At 46.5% G+C, this 7809-nt stretch overlaps 1 non-coding gene across 1 annotated transcript; it reads right to left on the bottom strand.

Annotated features, from left to right (window-relative positions):
* Positions 1–6952: 6952 nt before the first annotated feature.
* On the bottom strand, positions 6953–7026 carry TRNAI-AAU (transfer RNA isoleucine (anticodon AAU)). The gene has a single exon. It is a non-coding gene; the product is annotated as a tRNA-Ile (tRNA).
* Positions 7027–7809: the final 783 nt, after the last annotated feature.

Here is a 7809-nt window from a genome sequence, read left to right on the forward strand (position 1 = left end):
AATGCGTAACCCCACAAAATGTTCACTTAAGTACGTGAGACACGGCTCAACACTTCCCTCTGTTCAGTAGTTTACAGTTGAAAAGTATACATTCATAAGCTTAACTGTGCCAAGAAGTTCAATTGCCTTGTCTACTACTCAAAAGCAGCGTGGAAGTCTGCTAGGGTCACCACTAAACACCAAACAATGCTGCTACCAAACCTGCAAGGACACAGACATACTCACCCACATTCTCTCATCAAAAAGAGGATTCTTTTTTTGTTTACATTCTTGATGATTTAGCATCATGTCGATGTCTCCAAAAATGACATCATGTGACCTTTGCCCCGTTTAGCTCATCACTGGCAATATCATCACCGTCATTCAGGAGGGGACTGTCGCCTGACCTCCCAATACATTTTCCAGGCTATAGTCGCTACTAACGTACATGTCTGGAAACAGTTAATCTGGTTTATTGTGAAAAGGCACTACATCATCCCACTGATAAACAAATGCTATTAGTGTAATAAGAGGCAAGTCACTTACCATCTAGACCTAAACATGGGCTCGATTCTTACTGCAAATGAAGGAACATTATAGTCCATCAAATGAAATACAAGAGATTTTTGTACAGTGTACACCCTCAACTCACATACTTGATGAAGTCTTTTGATGCGATAATGAAAAAAAGGGGTTCAGTGAAATAAAATATTTGCCTAAAATCACAATATTTGGTCAAGCCAGAAGCCATGACTGATCCCAAGATCTGTTTCACATGACATAATTCAGCCATTAAATGGATAGCTCTCCTTTTTAACAATAATGATTTATGCTTTCTTTTAATTCTTGACTTGTGAGGGAGAGCATGAATCAGACAAAAGCCATATGAATACCTGGCTCGTTTTGAGCTTGAGATTCCAAGAGGACCTTGAGCAGAGCCAGGCCTCTGGTTCGAAACTTCAGTGGCTCACCCAACCCCTGCAGACCACAGGCTTGCTTCCATCTAATTCTTCTGCACTCTGCAGAAGAGAGAAGAAATGTAATTTATATGCTATCCTTCCATGAAGCTCAGCAGTCTGGTCTGATATGGCAAGACGGTACTTACTGAACATTTGAAAGGGCTCAACTGGTGCTGAAATTGGAAAACATTTACTCCGGGAACCCATAACTTAGCAGTTATGGTCAGGCAAAGGAAAGGAGATAGTCACGAGGGGCGGAGTTTGAAAAGCAGAGCCTGACAGTCAACGTATACATCTACTAAAAAACTTCTGCTACAAAGAGACTGGAAACAAGGACATATGTGAAAGTATAGCTGTTCTGCATTACTTAATTGGTCACAGAGAGGCTGCATTTTAAAACATCTTGCAGGGTTAAGACGCATGCTATAGCAATCACTGTGTGCCCAGCAGTTCTGAGAGCATTATAATAGTAGTAAGATATCTTGCAATCTTGGGAGAATTCTTTGTTTTATCCAGTCAATGTTTTGACTCATAGAGTAGCATAGAAGGTTAATGTGGCTGCTTCCAAGCACATTATGTAACATGCAGATCACAGATTTTTTTTTATTTTTGTTACATTTAGATAGGTAAGTGGGCTACTGCTTTGAGCACTGAGGTAATTTTGGTACTTCCTGTTCAAACGTTGCAAGCCTTCTAATCTAGCACCGTGTTCTATTTACCAGGATTGACTTGAGTTTAAATCCTTATTGGGTTTTTACCCACAATATGTTATTCTAACATTGCAAAGAAGAGTTTCTTTGGGAAGTACTAAAGACTTATTAGTATAAACAACCACAATCACAGTGTTTCTCCTGACTGTCACTCTTAACATAAAATGTCTACAAGTATTGGTGATATGTGATTCCTAAACCTCATAAGCAATAACCCTCACTGCTTTAGCCTGTACAATGAATTATACAGCTGTATAATTTATGCAGGGCCGGCTTTAGGGCGGTGCGGCCGCACCACATGCTGACCTGGATTGGGGGCGCTGACCTCAAGGGGCACTGTGTTTAGCAATGACTTATGAAACTTGTCATTTAAAACCACCTTCTGAAAAGTTCCTTGTGTTAGGGTCTCAAGGCGCTGGGGTGGGGGAGCTACTGGTCATTTAAACAATGTCTTGAGGCGTTTTCTGAACGTCAAGAGGTCTTCAGTCTGGCGAAGATGGAGTGGTAGGGAGTTCCAGGTCTTGGCGGCTAGGTAAGAGAAGGATGTTCCTCCGGCGGTGGTGTGGAGGATGCGGGGGACGGAGGCGAGGACGAGGCTGGCGGAACGAAGATTGCGGGTGGGAGTGTGGAAGGTGAGTCTGTCATTTAGGTAGGCTGGACCTGTGTCGTGGAGGGCCTTGTGTGCGTGGATGAGGAGCATGAAGGTGATCCTTTTCGATTTTGTTAGCCAGTGTAGATCTCTGAGGTGGGGGGAGATGTGGTTGCGGCGTGGGACGTCAAGAATGAGGCGGGCAGATGCGTTCTGGATTCTTTGCAGCTTTGTTTGGAGTTTGGTTGTTGTTCCTGCATATGGGGCATTTCCATAGTCCAACCGGCTGCTAACCAGGGCGTGGGTGACGGTTTTCCTGGTTTCGACGGGGATCCACATGAAGATCTTGCAGAGCATGCGGAGAGTGTTGTAGCAGGCAGAGGAGATGGCGTTGACCTGCTGAGTCATGCTGAGTGTGGGGTCCAAGATGAATCCCAGGTTGCGTGCGTGTGTGAGGGTGCGGATCCTAGGGAGGTGGGCCACCAGGAGTCGTTCCATGCTGAGGGGTTGGTGCCAAAGGTGAGGATTTCTGTTTTGTCTGTGTTTAACTTGAGGCGGCTTGATTCCATCCAGCTGGCGATGGTGTGAAGTCCGTTGTGGAGGTTGTTCTTTGCAGTTGTAGGGTCTTTTGTGAGGGAGAGGATGAGCTGAGTGTCGTCTGCGTAGAAAACCATGCTGATGTGGTGGATTTGTGCGATGTTGGCGAGGGGGGCCATGTAAACATTGAAGAGCGTGGGGCTGAGCGATGATCCTTGGGGGACGCCACAGATGATTCTGGAGGCTTCTGACAGGAACGGTGGGAGCCGGACTCTCTGGGTTCTGCCTGCGAGAAATGACGAGATCCGGTCGAGTGCCTTGTCGTGGATTCCAGTGTTGTGGAGGCGTGTGCGGAGAGTATGATGGCATACCGTGTCGAAGGCTGCGGAGAGGTCCAGGAGGATGAGTGCTGCTGTTTCTCCTTCGTCGAGCATGGTCCTGATGTCGTCTGTGGCAGCAATAAGTGTGGTCTCTGTGCTGTGGGTTTTGCGGAATCCGGATTGGGAGGTGTTGAGCACCTTGCTGTCTTCCAAGAACAGGGATAGTTGGCTGTTCACGTTTTTTTTTCGATGACCTTGGCTGGGAAGGGGAAGAGGGAGATCGGCCGGTAGTTCTTGGGGTCGTCTGGGTCTGCCTTTGGTTTCTTCAGCAGGACGTTGACTTCTGCGTGCTCCTATCTTTCTGGGAAGGTGGCTGACTCGAAGGAGCTGTTGATGGTGTTGCAGAGGTGGGGAGCAATGATGATGTTTGCTTTATTGAAGATGTTGTGTGGGCAGGGGTCCGATGGTGATACGGAGTGGATGGAGGCCATGGTGTTGGCGGTGTCTTCTATGTTGACGGGGGTCCAGGTGTGGAGGAGGTGGGTGTTGCTTTGGGCGTGGGGTCCGTGGGTGTTTGTAGTCAGCTGGTGGGTCTGGGGGTTGAAGCTGTTGTGGATTTCTTCTATCTTTCAACGGAAGTGGGTTGCAAGTGAGTTGCAGAACTCCTGTGATGGCGGGGGTTCGTTGGAGCAGGTTCTGGGAGTGGAGAGCTCTTTGATGATGCCGAAGAGCTCTTTACTGTTGTGAGCGTTGGTGTCAATGCGGTTTTTGAAGTGGGACCTTTTAGTGATGCGGACCAGTTGGTGGTGTTTGCGTATGGCATCTTTGAAAGCAATGTGGTTGGAGTTGGTAGGTTCAAGGTGCCAGGTTTTTTCCATTCTGCGACATAGCCGTTTGGATTCCTGTATGGCTGGGGTGAACCAGCTGTCCTTGATTCTGTGGAGGGTGTTTGGGGGTTCTTTGAGCGGTACGAGGGTGTTGCCGCAGTGTTCTATCCAGCGATGCAGGTTGGTGGTGGCTGTGTTGAGGTCCTGAGTCCCAGGGGGTGGGGCCCGGGCGAGGGTGAAATCAGCTGATCCGTTGATATTTTGCTCCATTTGCTTCGGGGGGGTTGTGTGCGGTGGTTGTGAGTGACTTGCCATAAAGTAGCATAGAGGGTTAATATGCCTGCTGCAAAGAACAGAAATATATTTTATGTGGATAGCTTAGAGTGATAGTAACGCCAGCCTTTACCAGCACATTAAAACAAATGAATGCATGTAAAAGGGGGCTACGGAGAGATGAGGGTCACATTTGTGGGTGCTAGTGAGTGAATCCGAGGAGATGGTCATGGGGGGGGATGCCAAAAAGGACTGCCGCACAGGGCACCACCAGCGATAAACCGACTCTGAATTTATTGTGCATGTGTGCTTGATGTAAACTGCTTTGTCAGCATACACTGGGACAAATAGTGCTATAAAAGAATAAAAAATAAAAAAAATGCCATTTATATCAATATTTGCGTAATTAGTCATACAGGCGGTTAAATCTTGCATTTTTACAGCGCTAGCAGATCTCTTACATTTGGAGCTCAAAAAAGTTAAAAACTTGCTTCTAAATCCTAGCTTCTCTTAGGTACTTGCGAAGAGATAACATGGTGTGTCCCGTTGTTTTCTTCCATTGCTTCGGTGCCTAGGTGTTCAACTCCATTAACTTCCATCCAGTATTAAACTCAAACAAAAAGAGGGCTAATAGCGCTTTTAGTCGGCCTTTGTTTAAGCCTTGCTGAAGCAGTTAATAAGAAAGCCCACTTACAAGCTGCTGCACTGAACGTTTTCAAACGCTTAGAAAACGGGGACCACATCACCCAAGTCTGTGTTGCACCCTCAGTCCCACCCTTACTCTTCAATTATCAAGGGGCTGCAGAGGATGTTCCCCCTGCGCTAAACTCTCAAGCAAAACCCCAAACTACCGCCATCACGTTTAACAGCGACTGCTCCTGTGCAGCTATCTGGCACTTCACAAGGAATAAAGCCGACCTAAACCTAACATACTCTTTTGCCCAGCGAGTGCCAAAATAATTACACTTGGAAATGTACTATACAGGTGTAACTGTTATTTGGACAGATTAAAAAATATGGGCAATCTACTTCAACATGGATGGTTTAAGGGGAAAATAAGGAGGAGCAGAGGAAGGGCCATGCAAACCTACAAAAAACCTACAGAAGTGTAAGGTAAGCAAGAACAATAAATAAGTCAAGTAAAATAAGTAAGGTAGGTATGTAAGGTAAGTAAGTTATGTAAGTAAATAAGTAAGGGAAGTAAAGTAAATAAGTAAAGTATAACTTTTGTAAAGCACGCAATAGCCAAGGCGTCTTAGTGCGAATTAGCTTTAGGGTGTCATAGTGTCCCTGGTGGGGCAAAAGCCCAGGGTCTTTTGTCTTTGGAGGTGTGGGAGTGCAGGAGGTCCAAGGTCCACGGTGGTGGTGGTGGAGAGGAGGAGCAGGGTACCTGGAGAGAGGTTTAGGGTCTCTGAGGGTGAATGTTCTCAGGAATGAGACCTGTGCAAGGTTCCTCGGTATGCAGGATGCATAAAGGTCGGGATGCAAGACCTCTAGAGGTACGTGGTTCCTGTAGGAAGGGAACTTGAGAATCCCTGGGGTGTGGAAGGTGCAGGGTCCCTGAGAGATGGACTTCCTCTGAAGCTGATGAATGTGCAGGGTCCCTGTTGGTGACAGAGGTGTTGGGTGTCTATATATAAGAGAGGTACAGGGTCCATGAGGTGGGGAAGTGTAGTGTCTCTGAAGATAGGGGTTGAGGAGGTAAGCACGGGCGTGCGGGGTCCCTGGGATAGGAACTGTAGGGTCCCTGGAGGCAGAACTGGTGCATAATCCCTAGCCGTGGGGGAGTCATGCTTAGTCTCTGTGGATGGCTGGGGTGCAGGATGCCATACGGTAGGAGTGATGCCCTGTCCCTGTGGGTGAGAACTTGCAGCCTTTCTTTAAGTGGGGGAGAGGCAGGGTGCTGGGAGGCGAGTGGTGTCTCTAGAGGTGAGAAGGTGCAGTGTCTCTGGACTGGAGGTTGTAAGCGTGCAGGGACCTTTGAGATGAGACCTTCACCTTGAGGTATGCAGTGTCGGATCATCTATTGCTCAGTAAACGCTCACTTCTGGGTGTTTCATCATCGGACCAGAATCTGGGTATCGGCTTCACTCTGGCCACATCCGCATCACACACCATTCTCGCCTCAAGCCCCTGATTCCTGTCACCTACGTTTATCACAAATTGCCTTAACTTTTACAACCTCATAATTTAGCTTCTTCCGCTAGTAGCACCTGCACGTCAAACTGAAATTCTGTGAAACAACCCCCCTCCACGGGTCTCCTCACTCCTAACCTTTACTTGACCACAATAAAGCGCTTCGTCAGGGTGCTAAACGCTATGTAAATGCAATTACAACAATACAATACACCTTGCTCTCCGTCTTGAAGCCATCAGATTATTTGGTGCTCCCAGTTACTGCCGTTGTATTGAATGCAGTGCAAGAATGATTTGCATATCACAACACTGCGAGGTTTCGGGCTGGTTGCCGCAGGTGTTTCTCTATTTTGCTCTCTGCGGATGTTCCTTCTCTCCCCATCCCAGTATTCAAAGCCCTGCACCCAACATATGTCTTTCAAAGGCACTCTCTACTTTCACCCCCTCACGTCCCGGTTTAAGCACGACTTGCATGTTCTTCTCTTTCTGTATTTCCATCCTCCTGTTTTGAAATGTGTGCCGTTCTGCATGGATATATGTTTACGGTAGTAAAACAACACGAATTAGGAGGCCATACATTAGTGGTAAAATGGCGTTAGAGCTTTTCCTAAAATGTAACCCTTGGCCCGTACGGGGATCGAACCCGCGACCTTGGCGTTATTAGCACCACGCTCTAACCAACTGAGCTAACCGGCCAATGCGTGACCCCACAAAATGTTCACTTAAGTACGTGAGACACGGCTCAACAGTTCCCCCTGTTCAGTAGTTTACAGTTGAAAAGTATACATTCATAAGCTTAACTGTGCCAAGAAGTTCAATTGCCTTGTCTACTACTCAAAAGCAGCGTGGAAGTCTGCTAGGGTCACCACTAAACACCAAACAATGCTGCTACCAAACCTGCAAGGACACAGACATACTCACCCACATTCTCTCATCAAAAAGAGGATTCTTTTTTTGTTTACATTCTTGATGATTTAGCATCATGTCGATGTCTCCAAAAATGACATCATGTGACCTTTGCCCCGTTTAGCTCATCACTGGCAATATCATCACCGTCATTCAGGAGGGGACTGTCGCCTGACCTCCCAATACATTTTCCAGGCTATAGTCACTACTAACGTACATGTCTGCAAACAGTTAATCTGGTTTATTGTGAAAAGGCACCACATCATCCCACTGATAAACAAATGCTATTAGTGTAATAAGAGGCAAGTCACTTACCATCTAGACCTAAACATGGGCTCGATTCTTACTGCAAATGAAGGGACATTATAGTCCATCAAATGAAATACAAGAGATTTTTGTACAGTGTACACCCTCAACTCACATACTTGAGGAAGTCTTTTGATGCGATAATGAAAAAAAGGGGTTCAGTGAAATAAAATATTTGCCTAAAATCACAATATTTGGTCAAGCCAGAAGCCATGACTGATCCCAAGATCTGTTTCACATGACATAATTCAGCCATTAAATGGATAG

This window comes from Pleurodeles waltl, chromosome 12, assembly GCF_031143425.1.
Source record: "Pleurodeles waltl isolate 20211129_DDA chromosome 12, aPleWal1.hap1.20221129, whole genome shotgun sequence".
NCBI lineage: Eukaryota > Metazoa > Chordata > Amphibia > Caudata > Salamandridae > Pleurodeles > Pleurodeles waltl.